The sequence below is a fragment of the Rhipicephalus sanguineus genome, chromosome 3 (assembly GCF_013339695.2).
Source record: "Rhipicephalus sanguineus isolate Rsan-2018 chromosome 3, BIME_Rsan_1.4, whole genome shotgun sequence".
Classification (NCBI taxonomy): Eukaryota; Metazoa; Arthropoda; class Arachnida; order Ixodida; family Ixodidae; genus Rhipicephalus; species Rhipicephalus sanguineus.
Window position 1 is genome coordinate 11859814 of NC_051178.1, and position 26153 is coordinate 11885966.

At 49.3% G+C, this 26153-nt stretch overlaps 1 long non-coding RNA gene and 2 other non-coding genes across 3 annotated transcripts in view; 2 read left to right on the top strand and 1 right to left on the bottom strand.

Moving 5' to 3' along the window:
• Nucleotides 1-218: 218 nt before the first annotated feature.
• Trnas-gga (transfer RNA serine (anticodon GGA)) lies at nt 219-292 on the bottom strand. Its single transcript has one exon. It is a non-coding gene; the product is annotated as a tRNA-Ser (tRNA).
• Nucleotides 293-388: 96 nt separating this feature from the next.
• Trnas-gga (transfer RNA serine (anticodon GGA)) lies at nt 389-462 on the top strand. Its single transcript has one exon. It is a non-coding gene; the product is annotated as a tRNA-Ser (tRNA).
• A 19098-nt stretch (nt 463-19560) lies between these two features.
• The window catches only part of LOC119386452 (uncharacterized), a 77834-nt gene continuing 71241 nt past the window's right edge, over nt 19561-26153 (top strand). The window contains exon 1 of the long non-coding RNA XR_005182270.2: nt 19561-19712. This is a non-coding gene — a long non-coding RNA (uncharacterized LOC119386452). The remainder of the gene's footprint in view (nt 19713-26153) is intronic.

Here is a 26153-nt window from a genome sequence, read left to right on the forward strand (position 1 = left end):
AGTCCGCAAAGAACCGCACAGAGCAGTCCTTCTTCGCAACGAGAACGACAGGAGACGCCCACGAGCTATTTGAGGGTTTCAAAGCATCGCGGGAAAGCATGTAGTCGACTTGCTTGTTAAGAAAGAGAAAATAGACAACCACCCGTTTGTAGCACGAAGCCACAAGGAAATCCATACGGATTTCTCACAAATAAAGCCTCTTAGTTGCCGAAAAATTCGTCCTGGTCCGGGGTTCGAACCCGGGACCAACGCCTTTCCGGGGCGGTCGCTCTACCAACTGAGCTAACCAGGAAGCTAGCAATTGGCAGCGCGAGGGCGAATTCATCGACAACTCGAAGGAACAATGAATGAGTCAATGAATTCGCCCTCGCGCTGCCAATTGCTAGCTTCCTGGTTAGCTCAGTTGGTAGAGCGACCGCCCCGGAAAGGCGTTGGTCCCGGGTTCGAACCCCGGACCAGGACGAATTTTTCGGCAAGAGGCTTTATTTGTGAGAAATCCGTATGGATTTCCTTGTGGCTTCGTGCTACAAACGGGTGGTTCTCTATTTTCTCTTTCTTAACCCTTCCGCCACCTTGCGCGATTCCGCAGAACTGATTTGCAAGAATTGCTTGTTAATTACACGACGCTGTGCTGGAGATACGCGATATGGACGTTGCCGCAGTGGTGGTTGGGCGCCAGTGTCTGTGCGATGCGTGACAGCAGACGTGCGGCCAAGAGGTTTGGGCGACGTGGAACAAAGACCGAAATTCAACAGGCGTAGAAGCTGGGAACGCTCGACCGACGTAATGTTGTCAGCAATCGAGGAACAAAATACATCATCGGATGACGACTCAGATGTGGAAACAGCACTGATCGTACGGGAGCTGGCACATTGCGTGTCACCCGGTGCGTCCATGACTTGTGCGTCTTCAGGGGTTCCACTTTGCCGAGACATTCCCCTCGTACCGACGTAACAATTAACGGGGATGGGTTGGTAACAGAAACATGGGTGTCGTCCTGAGTGACTTCACACGGTCGGAAATGGCACCAGCAAGCCTTTCCCAGTGAAAAGGCGGTCACATGAAGAAAGGAGTGCAACGGTGTCAGAGCGACCGGTGCAATAGACTGACACAGCCGTTGACGAGTTCGCATGACCTGTGGTATCGTCTTTGACAAGTACCTTCGTCGCAGCCGATGGACTATCTGCCGGCGTCAAATCTGAGAATGGTGGGAGCTCTCATTCAGGTGGTGCGCAGTGAATTATGGTGTCGTGGCGGGCGAGAAAATCCCATCCCAGGATGACCACGTGAGAACACGAAGAAATTATGATGAATTGGACGGCGTATTGTTGGGTACCGGTTATGTGACATTGGCGTTAAAGAGGATTGACACCAAGATGGAAAAGCTAATTTTACACCAACGGACTCACGAGTCGACTCACTCAGAGGTGAAGCCGTGAGTCTGAGTGAGTCCGGCTGAGTAAGATACTGGCGAGTGTGAGTCTGAGTGAGTCCAGTTGAGGAAATGTTTAGTGAGTCGGAGTGAGTCCGGTTGAGGAAAATTTTGGTGAGTCTGAGTCCCAGTGAGCCCTCAGAGCAAAATATTTTTCTTGAATGAGTCTGAGTGAGCTCGAATTTTTTTGCCGACCTATGGTTGCGTCAGACCATTTGTACATGCCAGTGTAGTCGACGTGCGCGGGAAGCCCACGCTATTCAGAATACCCAATTTACACAAAGTCGTCGAGCCACCTCGTAACGCTTGGCTCAAAGCAAAAAAAATGCAGCATAGGCTGCCACTCGCTGACTGCTTCGCATGAAATCGATTCCCACAATGTGTGAGATCCGCCGAATTTTCATTTATTCACTTATTTATTTACTCCTCCCTTCAGTAACACCTAGTCTCCGCGGTCGATCATTTGAGATTTAGCGAACGCCGTGGATAGCGAGACGACTACACCGGCACCAAGTCCGTAAGGGCATCTGCACTGTAAAACATTTATCCACCTATGATCGGCCTTTTAACGTAATAGCGTTTTAAAGCTCGCTTCGCAGAAATTCGGGTGTCGGCGTCGTTGGTTGTGAGCGAAAAATCAGCTTTGTCTTTCTGCGTGTCCTTGCGCCACGGTTGAGGTGTCCACCAAGAAGCGAAGGCGACGGGGCCCGATTACGCTGTCGCGTTCTACTCTTGAATGCGAAGCTCAAGCGTCCTCCAAGTTTTCTTATTCTCATTAGACTCCCAGAAGTCCCCAATACGATTGCCCATCCGACAACAAGTGTTAGAAGAGCTGCCAAGAGCCAAGGGGTTCAGATCACCCTCCTGAAACCGTTCATGGTGAGACAGATCGATTTATTCGCCCGGAGAGGCTTCGTCTGCAATGAGGGCAATGTTGTGCGCATGCATTAGGTCTTCTGGTCGTGCATGTCATGCCCAACAGGACAGAAGCAAGACGACAAGGCTGACGCCAGCAACAAGTTAGCCACTGTTGAATTCACCATCGTGACTTCTAATAAAGCGCAAGCGCCTCGCTGGCTCGATACAGTGCTCTACGATCCTAGTCATTTGTAACTATGTACTTCATTGAGTGCTTTTGCGGAATAAACACTACCATTATGATGTGGGTAGCCATTCGAGTATTTTACTTATCGTTTGTGCGTGAATATCGCCGTAATTGAGTTTGCTTTTGTAGTAACGGCATTTGTCTCGAACCCGGAGAAACACCTGCTTCTTTTTGCTATGCATTGACGCAGGTCTCGACGCCATGTGAAACACAGTGCGCTTTCTTAGACAGAAATCAGGTTTTCCTAAGCTGGAAACGGAGACGCAAACTACACACCATTGGTTTTACTTTTAACTGTAATGACAAGCCTGCACAGAAGGATGACGTTTATGTGACAGTCACTTATTTAACAGAGTGTTATTTCTCTTCTTGCTGACTAATCAAGCTCTTGTTGGGGAGGGGGGAGGGGAGGCTGGTAAACTTGTCAATGCTGGGTCGGCGGTTCCGAAAAATTTCTTAAATTTCTGCTGTGCGCTCCTAAACACGCTTGCTACTTCTATCTTACCAGTCTCGTCTTCCGAATGCATCTTCAACGCAGATGACCAACAACCAGCATGGCTCAATACTGGTGCATGTGGCTAGTGATGGAGCGGCCAAGCTGTTTGTGTGCGCTAGCGGAGCGCGGCTTTTCCTACGCATCAAGCTCGACGACAACCACGTGGTTGGAACCGCGTTGGGTGAGGGTGTGGCCGTGATGGCTACACGTTCCTCTGTGCATTGGTTCAGCACACGTCGGCCCTTTTATTGCTGGTCGCGGAACGTCGACGAGGGCGACATAATCCAGGTGAGATTTACTCCAGGCTCTTGTATGGGGGGGGGGGGTCGAAACGCCAAGTAAACAGTGTTCCTTTTTGGTCAGTGTATATTTTCGCGTTTGCACTGTGTACTTCCCCGGCCAGACGGGTTCCCGTCAAACTTTGGATTTTATCAACAAGCCCACTATAAACAGCCTTTCCTCAGTATCGAAGCTTGGGCGTGTTGGTTAGACACCGGAGGGAACACAGCGGTCTGTGTGCGTCGCCCTTCCTTGTCCCCGTCCTCCCTTGCGCTGTATTCCCTCCGAAGCCTTTCCTCACCTACACTGTTACCAGGCTGTGGCGCAAGTGTATGGTTTCCTTTGTCGCTTAACACATTTACTGTGACATAAGCACTTTCCACTCACGTGCATTGCATTTTTGTTTACTTTGTTCATCCGTGAAAAATTCTCATTTGAACAATGCGAAATTAAAGAATAATTTAGTCCACATGTGCAGTTCAGTTTAGGGTACTCGCAATGCCTATAGACTGTCGCGCCGCCAAGCGGAATTCAGGAGCGTCCTCTCGAGGAGGGTTAGTAGACGACAAATGGCAGCACTACGCAGTCGCTCCCTTGTTCGGCTGTGCTAGCCTTAGTGTGAACGCGTTGGTAAGAAAGGAACACTACGACTTTGCATGTTCCCTGCATCGGTGAACAAACCGGGCCCTCCGTGACACGAGAAATCTGATTCGTCCTTGCGAGACGCGAAGTTTTCGTGAAAATACGTGGCAACTTGCGCTTTCAATGCCAGCCCAGAGCGTACACATACTATCAGCTTCGCGAGGCTTTCTGTAGCCACGTAGGTTAGTTAAATGCTATCGTCTGACATATTCAGTTGAAGCTCACCCTGTTTTACTTTCATATAGCATTGGTCAGTGTTTCTTGTAGTGCATGAGTCCATAACACTGTACGCGGGAGGATGCGCTGGCTCGCGATGTGCTCTTGATAACTGAGCGATTCCAAGTTGGCGATACATTAAAAAAGGGCCTCTATCCTTTGTCAGCAAAGCGCTGTTACGAATCGTGCGAGCGACGTTTCAATCATTCGAGGACGCGTCTGCTCGACGCCTTTCGTGGAGCGAACGCTTTCCATCCACGCCGTCCTTCGCCAGTGTGTTGGGTTTCATAGCCACCGCTGCGCCGCTTGTTTTTGTACGTTTGTTGATAGGTGGCAGCACACTGCAAGCGATTTGCTTGTTGACCGGTCTGAGAGCAAAGTGTTCTCCGCGCCCAGACGTCTCTCTAATTGTAAACGTGGTGACGCGGAGTGGTCGAAGTCGTTCGGCGGAGGAAATTCTTCACATTGCTTTCAGCAGTGATGTTGAAAGAAACCATCTTGACGACGAGGATTTTTCACTGGACGTAGAAGACTGTGAAGGCACGAGACTGACAGCGACGATGAACGACCAGCTGCTAACTCACGAGGAGCGAGTTGCACTTCACGTCCCCTCGTGCGTTAATGATCTTTCACGCTCGTAAGTCACTTTGATTCTATTTAATGTATAATATCCTTGAGCGAGATCAAAATAAAAGCATAGTTCCTCTTGTGTATTGCATGTATCACAATTATTGTCGATATTATGGAGCGCCGCATGCCGGCATCACGCTCGAGCTCTACCAGCGAAGCGAAATGGTTAGAGCGATGGAACGTGCAGTCACGGCCACAATCCACGCTTCTCGGCTAACTTCCTCGACGTTGCGAAGAGCATACGTGTGCATTCTTTTCGATATTCATGTTTCGATCGTGCTGATCGAACCTGCAACATGCGAGTGAAGTGAATTGCACACGGCTAGAGTCTCAGCATGGCTGTGACACAAGCGTTACTGAACGGGATGTTAAATGCTTGTGTTCCGTTGAAGACGTAACTCCGCGTTCTCGACTGCACAAGGAATGACGACGGCGTATTATGTTTGCAAACCATCACCACGTTAAACGTGTGGTCCCGTGCAGCAGCGATGGCGCTACTCGCTGGCGGCCTACTTCTGCGGCAAATCCGTCAGGCAGGCTCGGTACATACTACCTCGGAGTGCCGTTCAGCTCATACGTCAATTCTAGTTCATGCAGTTTTATGTAGGACGCACGAGATTTCGCGAAGCATCGTTATGCACGGTAACGGAGCTGAAATATAACCTTTCACACCGCAGCAAACAATTAGGTGGCGAGTACTTAGCACTTTCTATGGTTTGGGAAAGTATGTTAGTCTCATATCCATTTCAGCGCAGCTCATGACTTCATCCGATGAAAGTGGCATGGGCCGTACGTCCGCACGTCCTATCTGTTCCTATGCTAACAAACGGGTTGACCCCATGGAGGAAGGAAAAACTAAGGAGAGGCCCTATCGTATCCCAATGCATTGCGAAAAGTGTGGCGGAAGTGACGTCAGATTTATGGGGCAAACAAACCGGTATGGGGAAACAAAACAGCAGACGCCCCGCGGCGTGCTCGGCGTGCTCTCCGCGGTGGTTCGCTTCTGCTCGGATCTGTAGTCCTGCGTAAACTTAGCGCGTATTGTGCGGTTCGCACGCCGTAAAATGTTGCAAGCAGACGTTTACCAGGCTGTTCGTGCGTGGCAGGCCCGAGCGCTGCGTGTTGAAATTCTTCGTGGAACGTTTTTGTGCAACAGTAGAGAAAGTACCTGTACATGCCGTAATCAAACACATTCAGCCCCTGCCTTATCGTATTCGAACAGCCCTAGCAGTGACTGACGCGTTCTGCTGGGCGTTAGGCCTTTCTTTTCCTTTCTCGTAGCCCGATTTCCACATCTATTGCCCGACTAGCGCTTCTTTGCTCGTGTATATGGAGTGAGCGCAGTAGCTATTCGGCGCAACGCCAACCTATAGTTGAGGTAACTTCACGTCGAAAAGAAGACACCGCTGTATTGTATACGCGATCGTGCACGTAAAGTTTGTAAATCCAGTGCGCACACAACACAACCACGCAGCGAGCGCACACCGCACAATACATACATCACGTAGTCCGATAACAACAACAAAAGTTTATTGCCCTATCGTTTGAACGACACAGCCTCTAGAACGTAGGATGCCTTCAGCGCATGGTATGTACGACGCGTCATACGCCAAAAACAAAATTTCACGTGTGTTCCGAGTTGACACAACGAGTAACAAGCACAGAGCGCAAATCCGAGAGCTCCGCATGCAAATACCATGCCTTAGTGATTAGTAATGAAGCGAACGTATACGTACACATGAAAAGTGACACCCGGTACTGTCCGCAGCGCACGCGATTTGCACAGGGTATACGCAACAGCTGGGCACTGCGTAGCTTTCCTAACGAACACACAGAAGGAGCAGCACGCGTGAATCGACTACGCCGCTTGCACGGAGAAAAACAAAAAAAAAACGCTGCAAAAGTTTCGCGACTCGCTCGATGCGCGCATGCGCTTGCGAACGACGCGCCGGAAATCGCGAAATGTTTCGCTGCTCCTTCGCTAGGAGGCAGTGCGGGTGTTCGCGATGCGGAGGCTTCACGAATGTGACGTCAGTGCCTCTCCTTAGTGTTTCCTTCCTCCATGGTGAGCCCTCCTCCTGGCGCCATCTTGAAGAGCACGGCGCGCATTGCGAATAAAGCTTTGGGCAGTAACTGCATATGCAAGCTATTTTGTGGTGTTGTCTTGATGATCTCCTTCGTAAACATACTTTTTACTAGAAGCCGGATTTTTAGGCATAGAAAGCTCGTTTTAGGCGCCAAAAATAGGCAGGCAAACTTTGACATAAATACAAATAATTTCAAACAAGCACGTGCGCGACCTCTACCTACGACAAAAAGCAAAAATTTTATTGCTTCATATGGCACAAAGGCGCCAACTGTTCAGCATAGCCGTGCGATTGTGCTTTGTCCCGCACGGTTTGCAGAGCACGGTCTGTCCCGTGTTCTGCAGGGTCAAGTGTCCATTGTCGAATCAACACACTCCTGTGTGTCTTGTTGGCATTACTGAGAAGGGCAGAGCAGGGAGCAGACAGCCAGGTTGCTAAAAGACCAGAAGGGAGGGATTAGTCCTCTTGGCCGCGTCGAATCGCGTAAAGTCAATATCTGCCCTGGTAGTGAACCACTGGCGCAGCCAGGTGTGGGGGAGGGGGGAATTTAGCCCTTCTGCCTCCCCCCTCACCGAAAAGAACTTCCGGCTACGCTACTACAGTGAACACCTTAAGAGTAAATTACAAACAAAAAAATTCGGCAGATCCCAAGTACCGTGGGAGTCGATGTTATGCGAAGCATACGGCGGGAAGGTGACTGTGGCGTAATGTTTTTTTTACTCACCGAAACGTTACAAAATGACGCTAAGGGTTTGTATCAATTTTATACGCAGCACATATATGTTGAAAAGCCGCATACGTGTTATATAACCAGTTCTTTACAGTTACGTAACGCTGCCAACGGCAACGTGGGTATTACCAACACCAGAAGCAGTAAGCTGAAGTGCTTATACTTGTCCCTTATGATGGAGAACGCACGCACGTTTCACGAACCCGTGTGCATGTGTGGAAGAGGTTCTTGACAATTCTTGAGCAAGGTCATCATCATCGTGATCAGTGAGCACCAGCATGCAGCTGGTCATGACTTGTTATCGGATCTGGTCGTGATCGCGGTGGCGAGTGGTCCATGTGTAGTGAAGTATGAGGTATAGTACAGCTGTTGGAAATCGTGGATGCCTCGGTCATTTTGCCGACAAATTGTGTGTCGATAGAGCCGGCGACATGTCGGAACCTGAAGTCACCCTTCGCGCTAGTGAGGTATAGGCCGTCGAGGATTATAGGCCTGGGTAGTGCTACGTAGACCAACATCAGTGGATAGTGCTTGTCGTATTCGTAGACTACCTGGGCGCATGTGGCCTACGTAGCCTAGTCTACAAAGCGGCTGTCAATCAGTCATTATCCTCGGTTAGGATGAAGCCATCGCCCAGCCTCGTAGGAAATGAAGAGGACACTGCGTCGTTCTGGCGGACTAAGTTCACTTTACGATGCGATTATGTGAATATCATACGTAACTTTCGTTAATATAGTCCTCTGGGGTCGAGTAATGCTTCAATATAGCTTGCTAAATCATAGGAATACAAATATAATGTTTATTAGACTGCTATAAAAGCGGAGACAACACTGGAACCGCAGACGTTAATCTGATATGGCGCCTGTATCTTAAAAGTACATATGTAGTGTGTTGCTTTCTTGTAAAATTAGAAAGCCACCACCACAACCACAATTGACGTTGCACTGGCATTACGCTTGCACAGGCTGTTTTTCCAAACCAGTTTATAGATCTGGTGTAGCTCTGTGGTAGAATACCTGATTTCCACGCGGAATGCTTGGGTTCGATTCCTGCTTGGATCCTAATTTTCATTCTTTACATTTGTCGAGTCAACGCTGCCGATGTCAGTTTTTCTTAACGCTCTCGCATTTGAGTTACCAATGTCTGTTCTCGCCGTTCCTGGGTAGATATAAACTGTTAATCACCTGCGGCGCATACCCGTAAACCGTGGCCCGAGGTAAACGGCTATGTGCCACACGTGTCTAGAGGAAACGGTTTGACGACGTACGCGACAGGACTTTCATGTTATTCATGTTATGACCCGACAGTCGTATTTGTAAAATCCTCCTACCCTCCCATGCCAATTTTCGTCCGCACAAAGTTAAGGAGGCGATCATGAGAGCACCCAGACGTAGGCGGCTAGATAGATAGATAGATAGATAGATAGATAGATAGATACGTAGATAGAAATGCTCAAAGTGCCAAAGGTTCGCTAAGAAATGCTTCGCATTTAAAAAAGCTGCGCGCACATCACATTTTTATTTCGTTTGTTTGCTCTTCACTCTTCTTTCCGCTGACGGCTCTCCGCGGTTCCTCATTCGCCAACCGCTCGCGCCATGTCAGGGCGACGGCGACCGCTCGCCAGCGTGTCCCACTTCCCTGCTCCTAGCGATTGCTTCCGTTAGTTAGTTCAACTAGAGGACTAGGTTGAACCCCATTGTTCCCAGCAGTCATTGCTACGCGGTAACATGAATAATGGTCTCAAACAGCAGCCGGCAGTGAACATGAGGCTAAATATCTTTCATATAAGTGCCAATTTTCAAAATAGACATTTGTAAGCATTTTGGCCCAAATGCCAAAAATAGGCTTTTATAGGCACGATAAAAAAATCACAGCATATCCACGGAGTGAATGATGATGAGTGGGCGAAGCTGCGGAGGTTCATCGGTAAACCGTGAATCTTCCGTGAATTCTGCCCAGTACATCATCACCGACCTGAGACCGGGCGCGTTTATACTAAAGGTTCGATGAGTGTTATGACGACTTGCAGCTCACTTTAATTTTACATGTGCGCTGTGAATTTTCATTGTTTAGAAAACCATTGCTTTAGAAAACATCTGGCGTCTTTCGTTAAGCAGCTGGCGTCTTTTCGTTTTGCTTTGAAACATCTGGCGTCTTTTCGTTTTGCTTTTAGAAAAGATCTGGCGTCTTTAGTTGGTTTATTTTATCAATCAACGGCGTTTTGAACAAAATTTTTATTGTTTCATCGCGCACAGGAGAAATCTCACCAGGCACTACCTTGGAGGTAAACAATGGCTGCTAATGGGAATGAGAGACAGAAGAAGTCGGCTTTTAGCTAACACTTACACTTCTACTTCTACTAACGTTTCCTACTGGAACATGCCAATGGCTGCTAATGGGGAATGAGAGACAGAATTCGGCTTTTAGTTAACGCGCACGCTGCGAATTTTTTATTGTTCAACAACGCACAGGAGAAATCTCCCACCGGCACCACCTTGGAGGTCAAGATCTGGTACTAGCGTTAAGACTGGTTACGCACTACGACGGGGACGAACGGGTGCCGCTTTAAGGAGCTTCGCCCCTAAAACACATTAAAAGCCCTTCTTAACGTCTAATTCATGCTCATATATCAACATGGCGAGACAGGAATGGAAGGAACAAAATAGGCATTTGCCTAAAATCCGGTCTCTACTTATTACACGCGATCAGTAGCCTCGGGCAACATGCTTGAGGCCCGTGTACTCAGATTTAGGTGCACGTGAGAGAACCCCAGGTGGTCGAAATTTCCGGAGCCCTCCACTTTGACGTCCCTCATAATCATAGCGTGGTTTCATCATAGCAGGGCGTTAGTGTGGTATCGTGGTGAGGGGAAAAGGAAAGAGGACACAGTCAGGAAAAAGCTAACGCTTGCTCAGTGTGACGCACCGGTTGTGACACAGCTGCCGATGCAACAGGATCAACCTTGCTTTTGCACTATCGAGTGGAATCATGAGTGCTCCGGCGAGCATTTTCTCCGTGATATATGCATTGAACCCAAAGATTTATTTCGTCCTTCATAACAGCCCCATGATCATTATTTAGGTGCTTGAATGTAAATGAAACTTGTTTCTCTGGCGTAGTCCAGCATGTGAAATAAGCTGCTCCAGGTTGCTCCCAGATTCAAAATGACCTGCTCCAAAATGAACAAAAATAGAGATTTTGCTGGCGAAAAAATTGCTCCGTATCAGAAGTCATTGGTAGCATCACTGGAAATGGATATACCATTTCCTTTTTTATTTTTACACGATCTTATACTTTTGTATTTTCTCTGCAGCCGTAAAACTTGAGACTGACAGGTCGTGGTTGTTTGCTCTTCCGTGTGTCCACCCTATGTATTTGTTGTAGTGTCTGCAGCGTTACTTGAAGCTGTTAAGCGTGAAGATACGGGTCATTTGGTATACATTCGTTCTTACGCTGTTGTGGCTCTGTTAAGCTCTTCGTCGAACAAATCGGTTAGCATTTCTGTTGAAAGCACTTTTCTTTCCTTTTGTATTTTCTGTACTTTCAGAAAGATTAGTTATTCCGTCTACTTCTGACTCCTGCCGATAAAAGTCCAGTAATAATGTCTTAACAGTCGCGCTCAGGATAGGTTGCAGTGATTACAGTCCCGCGCCAATGGCGCCAAAGTGCGCCAAATTGGATTTACTGCGCCATCCTGATAATATCGACGGAAGTTGCGCGGAATTCGGCCAGACGCTCGAGTTATAGGGCGTCTGTCACCGGCAATCGGACCGCGGCCGCGTGGAAACATGTGCATGCAGCTTGATTGAGCACGGAGGAAGAGTTATTCCGCTAAGTAAACAGCGTGCTAACCGAGTAAGCCACGATGCCATGTACGGGGCCGACGTAGCTTCTGTTGTGCAAGTCGGCTGGACGGAAAAACGCGTTCCCTGCAGAGGCTCGTTACGTCTAGGCCTATCGGTAACGAGAAAGTATGGCGGCGATTCATCGGCAGATGACGTGTGTTCCAGAAACGCTGCTCGCCTCAAGCGTCGCATAGCACCTAATTAAAGCAATGTTGAGTAATAACTACACGCTTGCCGCCAAAATGTCTTGCTTATGTTTCGAGACAGCGCGGAATGATATCTGGGAATGCTTGCAATAAATATATTGCCACGTGCGTTTCTTATTATCACTTTTGCTGCATTCGGTTTTCGCCCACAAAGACTGTCAGCAACGCTCAGCGCAAACGGCGCCTCATTGTTCGAGAAGCTTCGCGAATATTGTAGATCGTTTTGTTGAGATTGCGCGCAAGACGCGAACACTCGAGCTCATTCTAGAACTTGCGCGACAGCCAGCGTTAACGCTGGAATATTCGACGGCACATGATAAATGCCGACACGCTCCACCGCTTGTCAGTTTTTCCACGGTCGACGCTCTATTCGCCGCTATCAGCGTATTGCTGTAGTTTGACTTTGTTTCCCGGCCACAAGTTCGGCCAAATAAAAAGTTTCATCTCGGATACGCTGTCTGCTGCTTTCGTCGACGTCACGACCACGTGACAATATGGAACAATATTGAATGTTGGCTTCGCGTCCACACAAGATCATCTAGAAGAGCTTTTTTGCAATTCCTTCCACCAGCACACCTTGGTTTCATGATGACTGAGGGGCGCGAGAAAACGGCACACAACGAAAAGAAGTACACGGGACGACGCGCTACTTGCAACTGGAATATTTCTATTCAGGAAAGACATATTTATACGGCAGTGAAATCAATTCTAACCCAACGAGTCGACCAAAATATATATATAAAACAATATGCGCGGCATACCTACGTGAAGTAACGTCTCCCCTTCCGTTGTAACGTAACGTCTCCCCTTTTCGTTGTTGATCTACGACAGATACGCACGGGCCGGTTCCGAGCAAGGAAAAGACGCTTTGGTTTATTCAGTGCTCCTATTTAAAGCTAATAAGGGAAAGAGGGTTGAACAGTACAGAGGAGAGCAGAAGAGTACAGAGTGTGCGCGGCGATAAGTGCTGGCGTCGAGTGCATTGTGACAGGCTTTGATTACCATATCGATACATCTTCCATCCTTTCAATTAGTTTGAACAACAAAACCAAAACTTTTGCATAACCGTAGTTAGATGAGCGGCGACCAGTCACGGGCGCTGAACGAAGTTCTCGCCGTACGCTAGCCGCTCCGGTCGCCTTCTGTTTCGCGTAGATCTTCTAAGAGCCTGGGCTGGCGGGCTCGTATGGCCTTGTGGCAGCTGACGTCGGACTGGTTCCTCGTTGTCAGCTCCTCCACCCACGTTGCCCATTGGAAGTTGCCGCTGGTCTGATTCCTCGTTAGATGTTTCATCGGACGTATCCTCCTCGGAACTACTAAACGGCTCTCTTGTTGGCAGCAGATGTTGACGGTTACGTCGTATCACACCGCCCTTTTCTGTCTTTACGATGTAGGACCTGGGCCGCATGCGGTTGATTACTCTTGCTTTGGTTGACCATGTGTCTCCCCGGACGCGGACAACTTGCCCTTTCTGCAAAGGTGGAAGACGTGTCCCCCTTGGCATAGTCTGCTGATGCTTTTGCACCACCTGGCGTGTTGCTTCCTGGAAGTCGGGTATCGGGGTGCGCAGTCGTCGACCTTGAAGCAGCTCGCCTGGTGACTGACCGTCTTCCAAGGGACTGGATCTGTAATTGAGTAATCCGAGCCAAAAATCATTTTTGCCTTCGGTGGTTTTCTTCAGAATTCTCTTAACGACTTGCACACCTTTTTTGGCTAAGCCGTTCGAGCGTGGAAATCTAGGGCTTGAAGTGGTGTGCTTGAAGTCATATCTTCTTGCAAAATTTGAGAATTCTCGACTGGTGAATTGAGGCCCTCCGTCAGTACAAACTTCGATTGGAATGCCATACCTTGCGAACACCGCGCTTAATTTGTCAATGACTGTGGCAGACGACGTGTCACGCAGTAATTCTACTTCTGGAAAATTTCACAAAGCGTCATATGCGCAGAGATAGGAGCTCCCGGCATACTCAAACATGTCAACGCCGACTCTGTACCACGCGTGCTCTGGAACAGGGCGAATCATAAGAGGCTTACTTTTTTGTTTGTAGGAGTACGCTTTGCAAACTGCGCATTGTGCTCACGACGTTTTCAATATCAGCATTCATGCCAGGCCAGAAAACTGCGAGCCAAGCGCGTGCCTTGCACTTGTTAAGCCCCATGTGCCCGTCGTGTATTCTGCGTAGCAGGGGCGTAGCCAGAAATATTTTTCGGGGGGGGGGGGTTCAACCATACTTTATGTATGTTCGTGCGTGCGTTTGTTTGTGTGCGTGCCTATATACGCAAGCAAAACTGCAAAATTTCGGGGGGGGGGGAACCCCCCCTTGGCTACGCCCCTGCTGCGTAGTATCTCCGGACGCATAGTTTTTGGTATCACTACCTTGCATCCTTTGAATAGTATACCGTTTACCACAGTTAATTCCTTGGAAAAGGCCTTGAGCTGTCCGTTTATCTGCCGGTTACTTCTTATGGATTCGATGGCGCACTTTAAGGCACTGTCTTTATTCGTTTCTTCCAACAACCGGGCTTGAGTGGCTTCGCTTACGAGGGACGAAACTATGCTTACGGCATGCACTTCCACGTCTTCGTTGTCCTCGTCCGTACCCGTTCTGTCGACTGGAGCCCGATACAGCATGTCCGCCAACATCAACTTTTTTCCTGGAATAAAAATTAGGTCAAAATGATATTTGAGCAAGCGAAGAAAAAAACGCTGCAGTCGGGGTGGCATTTCTCCTATCGCCTTCCGAGCGATTGCTATTAGTGGACGCTGATCGGTTTCAAGAATGATCTTCCGTCCGTACACGAAGTGATGGAACCTTTCGCATCCAAATACTACAGCCATTGCTTCTTTCTCTATCTGCGAGTATCTTTCCTGTGTCTCGGTCAGTACCCGCGAAGCGTAGGCAACCGGTTTCCACGATTCCCCGTGTCGTTGCAGTAAAGCAGACCCTATGCCCCTTTGGGAGGCGTCCGAGGTTATTTTAGTGTCTCGCTTGGGGTCGAATGGCGACAACACAGGTTGCATGCTTAAGCATTTGCACATATCATTCCATTCCTTGGCCTGGTTTTCACTCCATTCAAATACTGTGTCCTTCTTTAGCAGCTGGCGCATCAGTTGAGTTTTTTTAGCCAGCGCTGGCAGAAACTTTCCGAAATAATTGACGACGCCTAGCACTCGCTGTACTCCTAGCTTATCGGTTGATGCTGGCATGTCAAGCATCGACCTCACAGTCGCGGGGTTTGGCTGGATGTCTTCTTCTGAAATTACGTCACAAAAAACGAAATTTTTGCCACCGCTATTTCGCACTTTTCCGCGTTCAATGTTAGACCAGAATTGCGTGCTGCTTCCAGGACAGCTTTCAGCCTTTCATCATGTTCTTTCCTTGTGGGCGCCCATATTAGAATATCATCTACGTAAACGCGCACTCCTGGGATGGCGTCAAATATTTGGCTCATGGTTTTTTGGAAGACTTCGGAGGCCGAGGCGATTCCGAATGGAAGCCTCAAAAACCTATATCGCCCGAAAGCAGTCGAAAATGTACATATTTTAGATGTCTCGTCGTCGAGCGGTATCTGATGGAAGCCTGACTTAGCATCGAGTCGAGAAAAAATTTTCGCTCCAGCGATTTCAGCCTCGATGTCTTCTCGTCGCGGCATCTCTAGTGCTCGCGCTTCAAGCATTCATTGATTTTCCCGAGGTCAATGCACACTCTTAGTTCGCCATTATGCTTCCTTACAATTACTAGGGGACTCACCCAGTCAGTCGGTTCCTCTGTTTTGGCGATGATGCCTGCTTGGAGCATTCGGTCCAGTTCCTGTCGTAGTGGCTCTTGCAGGGACAGCGGCACGCGTCGGGCCATCTGGACGACAGGTACAGAGTCCTCCCGTAGCACCATCGTGTATGGACGTTGAAGGCGCCCCGTGCCTGTGAAAACTTCGGGAAATTCTCTAAGCACTTGTTCGCGGTTGCATGCCGTTACCGCGCTCACTGATCGCTGGAAAAGCCCCAAGGCCTCACTGGCGTGGAGCCCTAGAATCGCTTGACGTCCCTTCTTCACCACGAAAAAATCGATGTCAGCGGACTTGTCGCCAATAGTGGCCTTTGTTGTCACGACTCCCAAGTGCTTGATAATCCCTCCGTCATACGCTCGTAGCACTGAGCTACTAGGCTTCATTCGCATTCTTGGTTGAATGCGTTGATACATGCAGTGCGGCAGAAGATTGGCTTGAGCACCCGTGTCCACCTTCAGCTCAACCACCTTGTTCGCCACTTGTGCTTGAACTACCCAGTCTTGTAAGTCATCATCCACGGAGTGAATGATGATGAGTGGGCGAAGCTGCGGAGGTTCATCGGTAAACCGTGAATCTTCCGTGAATTCTGCCCAGTACATCATCACCGACGTGAGATCGGGCGCGTTTATACTAAAGGTTCGATGAGTTATGACGACTTGCAGCTCACTTTAATTTTACATGTACGCTGTGAATTTTCATTGTTTAGAAAACCATTGCTTTAGAAAACATCTGGCGTCTTTCGTTAAGCAGCTGGCGTCTTTTCGTTGTGCTTTAGAAACATCTGGCGTTCTTTCGTTTTGCTTTTAGAAAACATCTGGCGTCTTTCGTTGGTTTATTTCATCAATCAACGGCGTTCTGAACAAAATTTTTATTGTTTAATCACGCACAGGAGAAATCTCACCAGGCACTACCTTGGAGGTAAATGGCTGCTAATGGGAATGAGAGACAGAAGAAGTCGGCTTTTAGCTAACACTTACACTTCTACTTCTACTAACGTTTCCTACTGGAACATGCCAATGGCTGCTAATGGGGAATGAGAGACAGAAGAATTTGGCTTTTAGTTAACGCGCACGCTGCGAATTTTTTATTGTTCAACAACGCACAGGAAAAATCTCCCACCGGCACCACCTTGGAGGTCAAGATCTGGTACTAGCGTTACGACTGGTTACCCACTACGACTACGACAACTACGAGGGACGAACGGGTGCCGCTTTAAGGTGCTTCGCCCCTAAAAAAGGAGATGGCTTTCGCCTTCGAGTCGTCTTAGGCGTAAGGTACCCTATGAGCTATTTTAACACGAAAGTGTTTTATGTAGGGGTCCACCAAGATTTTCATGACGCACTTCCATCACGGAAATACGTCAGCAAAATGAACGCCATCAGATGCCAAAGAAAAGAAACTATAAGAAAAAGTTCCGCTGACAGGAGTCGAACCCATGACCTTTCGGTCCACGACGATGGCTGGCGGGCGTTTAGCCCACTGAGCTGCCTCCAAACACATTACGGAGGCTGCATGAACGCGCCTTTTATCTTTCACACTTTCCGTTCACACAGCTCTTGAATAGATGGATGTTATAAGCGTCCCATTTATAATGGGGCAGTGACATGTGTGCCTCCATGCTCGAAAAATAAACGCGCCGTTGCGACGACCGTCCCATTCGGCGCGTTTCCAAGAGAAGTCTAATTTTGTCAACGCTTTAACACCGCGAGTAGGCGGCTTTAGCCCAAACCTCGCTCATAGCATCCATCCACATAAAAAAATAGCTCTCTGACGCTTGCCTGACTGTCGCACCGTGTTCTCTGCTTGCCATGTGAGAATTAACGGCCAGGCTGGAGGGAAGACACGACGCGCGTAGCATTTCTGTTCGCGTTTCACGAAGCTTTGGAGGAGTGCATATCGAGTAACAGTGTTTATTATGCTTGTTGCCAACTTTGCGCGGGATTAACCATATGCGGTGTCCGCGTGCATGTTAAGAACTTCAGCTACCGCAAGGGTTAAATCGTGATCATGGCCTTAGTCGTCGGTACAGAGATGTACCACTAGGCGTCAACGTGGGTGCGTCCAGATGAAGCGGTGCTATATCTGCCAAACACCAGTAGACATTGTACAAGCTCTCATATACCGATGCAACTCCTTCTGTGACGACACGTTTCACTTTCGTGTTATATCGATTCCTATAACGGAGGGATCAGCCATGTTTTTTTTTTCACGGCGCCCAGAGGGCACTGGGGTTTTCGATGTGCAAATGGGATGTCCTGACCATAAAGAGCATCGCTGTAATATGAAAACGAAGTTTGTTAAATAATGTAGTCCGCCGTTGAACGCACTTTCGGACACTTTGGCGCAAGCTCGATGTCGAGTCGATCTCCGTCTTCAGGCACCCCGCCGCATGCGCAAACGATTATCTGGAAGCCCTGCGAGAACAGAGAAGCTTCAGAACGAGGGAAGGGCTTTTTGAGGCTATCTAAGTGACGTCATGTTGCGCCCTGCAGTGCAATCGATCGAAAAGAAAAAGAACCTGACTCTTTCCTTGGAGTCTTCTTAGGGGAATGCATTATTGTTGGTCGGTGTACTTCGTTCCCTTCATCATGTTTGTTCCCGACCAGGCGGGCTTCCGTCGAACTCTCGATTTCATTTGTACAGTGTAACTCTTGAGCATTGAGGCACTGTTGTACGTCGCGGCGTTTGTGGACCAAATCTGCTGATAGCCACAGAGACGTATTTAGTGTCTGATTTCATAAAGTACAATTTCATTGCTCCAGTATTCTGTTTATTTTCTAGTGTCAAAAATAATAGCTGCAGAGGTTATTCCAGAACACTCAACTACACGATGACCTTATCTTTGCAATATCGATTGAAATAGGGAGTGCTCCTGAAATTTCTCCATGAGATTTGCAATGAATCAATATATTTCAAGCTCTTCATAAGAACCCCACAATAATTATCGAGGTGCTTGAACTTACGCACAACTTGCTTCTCTAGTGTACTCCAACATGTGAAATTAGCTGCTCCAGAGTGCTCCCAGATGCAAAACTACCTTTCTCCAAAGCGCTCCAAATGGAAATTCTTGCTGCTCCAAAGTGCTCCAAAATGAGAATTTAGCTGCTCCAAAAATTCCTCCAAATCAGAAGTCCTCGGTAGCATCACTGAGGTTGTAAGCACGAATTCACGAAGATGCAGAGAGACGCAACACAGCGTTTGTCTACGTGCTCATGAAGTCGCGCTTTCACACTGAGTCATTAATTCTAGCTAGCAGCCGACCAATGCGTTTTTCTTATGCAATTGACATTGCAACTGATCCTATGACCTATACCGTCTACTTTAGCTGTCATGTCCGTACGCAAAGGCGGCCAATTCATTTTTGATAGCATGTTGCCTGTCACGCAGTTAATTTATGTGTTAATGCATTCGTTAATGCATTAACCTGAGCTAGTTGGTATTGATTGTGTGCTTCCACATTGCTAGCGAACAGGCACAAATGACGACATAGAAAGAGACAAGACAACAGCTAGACTTCAACTGATTTTTTCATCGACATGAAGGGCAAAAAAATTTCTTTGCGCACACGCAGGTGCTACGTCAGGTGCTACGTCGGCAGGTGCCGTTGTTTCTGGCTCTGGGGGAAGTTTCGATGTCGCCAAATAAAGGCAGTGAAGGGAACGACAAATAGAGTACCTTTTGACATGGCATCACTACAGTGAAGCGCTTGTTATTTTTCCAACCATCAGAATATAAACCAACGTATTCAACGAAGTTACAGATGACATTTCAGGTGACATGACAGGCACATTATAGGCGACAAATTACAAGTGACGCGGGTTCAATGATGCCAGAGTGGTGAGTCCGGAACTGCTGATGCAGGCTGGTGAGTCCGGAACTATTACAGGACAGAACGAAGTTCAGTGACTCTTGAATAGTATCTAATGCCGGCGGCATCGCTATCTGGCACTTTCATTTAACGCGTTTGTAAGCAAGTCGTCACGAAACGCGATGCTCACTGCTGCTGCTTAGCGCCTTCTGCCATTGTCCACTTCGCATGCGTATTACGTGGACAGCTGGGTGCTCAACTAGAATTTTTTACTGCAGAGCATCGCTGTCGGAGATGGCTGGGTGGCCGTGGTTACCTCAAACCAGCTGTTACACATCTTGAGTTCAACTGGCATTCAGCGTCAGGTGGTCTGTGCACCCGGTGGGGCAGTACGATTGGTGGGCTTGGACGGGCTGCTGGCCGTTTTTTACGGCGTCGTTGACATAGGTAAGTCTCTCGGATCTTGAGGTGTTGCGCGGATGGGATGCGTTCACTTTCAGAATAGCGCGAATGTTTCACAGGCGTAACACTATAGACACGGAGCAGCACGTAGCATGCGATTGAAGCGCACATAATTGAGACATGGAAAAATACGACGTCCTCATAGCTTTGCTTATGCTATCGTCAGTGCCCGCAGGGGCTGGTAACACCGTTCAAATATCGTCGCTGGAAAGATAATGTTCATGCTGGTGTTAGTTTTCATGGTAAAATTTTGCGCTTGAACATTCATACGTTTGCGAACTTGAGCGTGTTGGTACGCATTCATAGAAAAAAAAACAGCGCGAAAACACGATGACGAGACAGATGACACGGGACTAGCGCTGAAACGAAACAGCGCTAGTCCCGTTTCATCTGTCTCGTCCTTGTGTTGTCGCGCTGTTTTTTACTATGAACATTGGTACGTAAGCCTATGGCCGATTTTCAACAGCTTGTCCTAATTCACAGCTGCATGCAGTCTATTAATTGTGAAGCATATCTTGCTGTACCAAAAGATGCCTGTATGTCTCTACGGATTTGGTGCGGTGATTTCGCATATGCAACAAAACGGGGACGAAAAGCCCATTGCATCGAAACAGAAGCGATGGCCATAATTTAAAATGCGAAGCATATATTAGCGAACCAAAGTAACTTTGAGCGTTTCTTCCTTCCTTTCTTTCTTTCCTTCTTTCTTTCTTTCTTTCTTTCTTTCTTTCTTTCTTTCTTTCTTTCTTTCTGTCTGTCTGTCTGTCTGTCTGTCTGTCTGTCTGTCTGCTTGCCTGCCTGCCTGCCTGCCTTTATTGGCATAGGAGAAAGTGAGTGTATGAAGAACAAGATTCACAGATCATGACATCAATGACGTCACCTCCAGCAATGTGCTTGATTGGGCTAGTTGGTGCTGCGTGGCAAACGACGAATAAAAACAACGGTAAACACGGGACGAGGAGAGCGCCATGTAAGTGTCCTCTTCTCGTCCCGTGTTTAGCGCTGTTTTTATTCTTCGTTTACAACGTGACCTGCCTATCGTGTGGTCATTTTCCACCAATCACGTGTGACACATACCCGAATTACACAGCCCATGGTATACGTGTATGGGCCGCAGGTGATTCGCAGTCTGTATCAACTCAGGGACAGCGGAAACAGACTTAGGAAATCTTAAAGCGATAGTTTTACGGAGACTTTGTGTTGCAGAAATTGCGGCATCGACGGCGTTACTGATGAAAGAAAAATCTCGATTGAAGCAAAGAATGAAAATTGAGCCGGAATGGAACACAGGCACTCTGCATGACATCCCACCGCAGAGCCACGCCAGCGCTTCGTACTGCTTAAGGGAAAAAAAGCCACAGGAACGCCATGTCGAGCCAACGCTGATTTTGGTAGCTCTGGTGGTTGTCGGCTTTTATAAGAATGCAATGAATATTGACTCCGCAAGCGATAATAAATTGTTCCTCCTGTCCGCCGACGACCGCCACTTGTGATATGCATCTCATCACCATGTATACCATGCACTTTGTTTACATAAAACTGACATCGCTTTCACTTGAGTGCCGACGTTTTGTCAGATCATGAGCTACCCTTTAGGCGTCAGTGTCATCGACGTGCCTCCAAGGCCACGATATGCGCACAATTACTCAGTTTAACCGAAGGCGTCGATCCACCTCGTAATGCTTGACTACGACCTTAGGTACCGAAAAAGATCACACATGGAAGTGCGTGATGTGTTATCCAGATTACCACTTCACATCAAAGTTAATGGGGAAGAAGTCGACTGATTGGCACTTTTCTTCAACCTTGCAGATCACGGTAAGTGCTCTGCAAGGTTGCTGTACTTGTACTGGTTCGATGGCCACTGCAAGAAGATGCCGAATGACGCCCGTCAATATGTTCGTCATACAGTACCGTTGGCGCAATACCAATTTTGGTGTATATCAAGCTAGCGAACGGGCCGCGAACGCTCCAGCAGCGTGGCTTGCAAATCATGCCGTACAAGATATATCATGATTTTCATCTTACGACCTGTTATTTATGTTGGTGATACAGTCACGTCGCGCAATACCGAATTTGGTACATATCAAGCAAGCGAAACCGCCACGAGCGCACCGCGAGCGTAGCATATTGTCACGTGGCCGTGACGTCGACGAAGGCAGCAGTCAGCACGTCCGCGATTAAACTCTTTATTAGGCCGAACTTGTGGCTGGGAAAATGAAACTCCAGCTTACAGCAATAAACTGATAGCGGCGAACAGAGCGTCGACCGTCGATCAACTAACAAGCGGTGAAGCGCGTCGGCATTTAAACATGTGCCGTCGAATATTCCAGCGTTATCGCTGGCTGTCGTGCAAATTCTAGAATAAGCTCGAGTGTGCGCGTCTTGCGCGCAATCTTAACAAAACGATCTACAATGATCGCGAAAGTTCTCGAACAACGAGGCGCGGTTCGCGCTGAGCGTTGCTGACAGTCTTTGTGGCCGAAAACCGAATACAGCAAAAGTGATAAATAAACGCACGTGGCAATGCCCCCCTCTGAAAAAGCATCGTCCCGATGCTTAAAACAGAACAGGCCAATGCATGCAACAATAAATAACAAGAAAAAAGCAACAAAGTACAATAAACAATACGCACAAGAAAGAAAGCACAATAATAAAGCAAAATGACAGTCCTCAGATTCGCTAACGTGCGAATCTGAGGAATGGTTTGAGGCGCACGACATGGACGACTTCAGGTCGTGCACGGCGCCGCTGAGAGTTCGTAATGCCATCAGGGACAACCTCGTAGTCGAGTGCGCCGAGGCGTCGAAGTACCCTGTACGGTCCGAAGTATCGTCGAAGAAGCTTCTCACTGAGTCCCCGTCGGCGTATTGGCGTCCATACCCATACACGGTCACCGGGTTGGTATTCCATGTGGCGTCGTCGAAGGTTGTAGCGGCGGCTGTCAGTCGTCTGCTGGTTCTTGATCCGTAGGCGGGCGAGCTGTCGTGCTTCTTCGGCGCGCTGTAAGTAAGCGGCGGCGTCGAGATTTTCTTCGCCGGTGACGTTGGGTAGCATGGCGTCGAGCGTCGTCGCCGGGCTTCTTCCGTAGACCAACTTGTACGGCGTCATCTGCGTCGTTTCTTGGACGGCCGTGTTGTACGCGAAGGTCACGTACGGGAGGATGGCGTCCCATGTCTTGTGTTCGACGTCGACGTACATGACCAGCATGTCGGCGATGGTCTTATTTAGGCGCTCGGTGAGGCCATTGGTCTGCGGGTGGTAGGCGGTGGTGCGGCGGTGGCTCGTCTCGCTGTATTTGAAGATCGCCTGAGTTACGTCCGCAGTAAAGGCGGTACCTCTGTCTGTGATGAGGACCTCTGGGGCGCCATGACGCAAGACGATGTGCTCCACGAAGAACTTGGCTACCTCGGCGGCACTGCCTTTGGGCAAGGCCTTTGTCTCGGCGTAGCGGGTGAGGTAGTCAGTTGCCACGACGATCCACTTGTTTCCGGTATTGGACGTCGGGAACGGCCCCAGTAAGTCCATCCCGATTTGCTGGAACGGCCGTCGAGGTGGCTCGATAGGCTGCAGAAGTCCGGCTGGCCTAGTGGGCGGTGTCTTGCGTCGCTGACAGTCCCGGCAGGTCTTTACGTAACGGGTGACGTCGGCAGAAAGGCGCGGCCAGTAGTACTTCTCCTGTATTCTTGCTAGCGTGCGAGAAACACCCAGGTGTCCAGACGTCGGGTCGTCGTGGAGAGCCTGGAGGACCTCTGGCCGCAATGTCGAGGGTACCACGAGAAGGCAATCGGCTCGAAGCGGTGAGAAGTTCTTCTTTAGGAGAACACCGTGGCGCAAGAAAAACGACGTCAGTCCCCGCGTGAATACCTTCGGAACAACGGTGATCCTGCCCTCGAGGTAATTCACAAGGCCCTTCAGTTCCGGGTCGGCTCGCTGTCGTTCGGCGAAGTCGTCGGCACTTATGGCTCCCAAGAAGCTGTCGTCATCCGGGTCGTCGGGCGGTGGAGGGTCGACGGGGGCACGAGACAGGCAGTCGGCGTCTGAGTGTTTCCTTCCGGACTTGTACACGACGGTAATGTCAAACTCTTGAAGTCTTAGGCTCCACCGTGCGAGGCGACCTGAAGGGTCCTTCAAGTTAGCTAGCCAACACAAGGCGTGATGGTCGCTCACAACTTTGAAGGGCCTGCCGTTGAGGTAAGGGCGAAACTTTGACGTAGCCCAGATGATGGCGAGGCACTCCTTTTCTGTTGTGGAATAGTTTGCCTCTGCCGTAGACAGCGACCGGCTAGCATAACAGATAACCCTTTCCAGTCCACCCGTCCGCTGCACAAGGACGGCGCCGAGTCCTACGCTGCTTGCATCGGTGTGAATCTCCGTATCGGCGTATTCGTCGAAATGCGCAAGTATCGGATGTGTCTGCAGGCGTCGTTTGAGTTCATGAAATGCTTCGACTTGCGCTGTTTGCCACCTGAATTCGACGTCGGTCTTCGTGAGCTGCGTTAGTGGCTCGGCTATCCGTGAAAAGTCTTTGACAAAGCGTCTGTAATATGCGCACAAGCCTTAAAAGAGAAATCGGCGCACGGCCTTCTTGTCGGTGGGTGGCGGGAAAGCGACGATGGCAGCTGTTTTCTGCGGGTCTGGGAGCACTCCAGTCTTGCTGATCACGTGACCCAAAAACAAGAGCTCTTGGTACGCGAAGCGGCACTTTTCTGGCTTCAGGGTGAGCCCGGAGTTCTTGATTGCTTGAAGTACGGATTGAAGTCCCTGAAGGTGCTCGTCGAAGTTCGAGGAAAACACAACGACGTCGTCCATGTAAACAAGGCAAGTCTGCCACTTCAAGCCAGCTAATACAGTATCCATGACTCGTTGGAAAGTCGCAGGTGCCGGGCAAAGACCAAAGGGCATGACCTTGAACTCGAACAGGCCGTCCGGTGTATGAAGGCAGTCTTTTCTCGGTCCCTCTCGTCGACTTCGATTTGCCAGTAGCCGGTCTTGAGGTCCATCGAAGAAAAGTACTTCGCGTTGTGGAGTCGATCTAGGACGTCGTCTATACGTGGGAGAGGGTACACGTCCTTTTTCGTGATTTTGTTCAGGCGACGATAATCGACGCAGAAACGTAGAGTCCCATTCTTCTTCTTCACTAACATCACGGGCGACGCCCACGGACTCTTTGAAGGCTGGATGATGTCGTCGCGTAGCATTTCGTCGACTTGTTTCCTTATGGCCTCACGTTCTCGCGTCGAAACTCTGTACGGGCTCTGACGAAGTGGCCTGGTACTTTCTTCTGTTATGATGCGATGCCTTGCGATCGGTGTCTGCCGAAGTCTGGAAGACGATGAAAAGCAGTCCTTGTATTGCAGGAGCAGGGTTTTGAGCTGGTCTTGCTTCACCTTCGGAAGGCTCGGGTTGACGTCGGAATGTGGTTCCAGACCTCGACTCGTCGAAGCAGGTTCGGCAGCATCGAAGAGGGCGAAAGCATCGCTGGCGGCTACACATTCTTCGATGTAGGCGACCGTCGTACCAACGTTGAGGTGCCTATATTCGTGGCTGAAGTTTGTCAGCACTACCTTTGCTTTACCGTCACGCAGCTCGGCTATACCTCGTGCGACGCAAATTTGACGGTTCTGGAGTAGGTGTTGATCGCCCTCGATGACGCCTTGAAGGTACGCAGATTTGTCGGTGCCGACGGAAATAATGACGCTGGAGCGTGGCGGAATGGTCACCTGCTCTTCTATCACATTCAATGCATGGTTCCGTGGCGTCGCACGGGGCGGGAGCGCTTTGTCTGAGGTTAGTGTTATCGACTCAGACCTAAGGTCGATGACGGCGCCGTGGTCACTTAGGAAGTCCATTCCAAGTATCACATCCCTGTAGCAATTTTTTAGGATTACAAAGCTCGCAGGATAAGTCCGGTTATTGATGGTGACTCTCGCCGTGCAGACACCAATCGGCGTTATCAAGTGGCCTCCAGCTGTCCGGATTTCGGGTCCACTCCAAGCGGTCTTTACTTTCTTCAGCTTGGTGGCGAATGGCCCACTGACGACGGAATAGTCGGCCCCAGTGTCGACGAGAGCGCTGACGTTGTGGCCGTCGATGATAACGTCGAGGTCGCTAGTTCGTCGTCTTGCGTTGCGGTTGGGTCGCGGCGTCGGGTCACGGCTGTGTTGGTATGTTCCGCTGCTTCCATGTTGCGTCGTCGGGTGTTCTTCGGTCCGCGAGGTTTCGTCGGCAGGGCTTCGTCTGCTTCGCCTCGTGTTCTGCAGGTCTCGTCGGGTGGTCGTCGGCGGCGGCCGCGGAGGATCTTCGGCATTTCGTCGTAGAGCAACCGCTCCTCCATCGGTTGCTGCCCTTAGTTTCCCGGATACGGGCTAGGCGACCGGCCCCGGTTTGGGCCGCTGTACATCTGTCGTCGCTGAGGGGAACGGT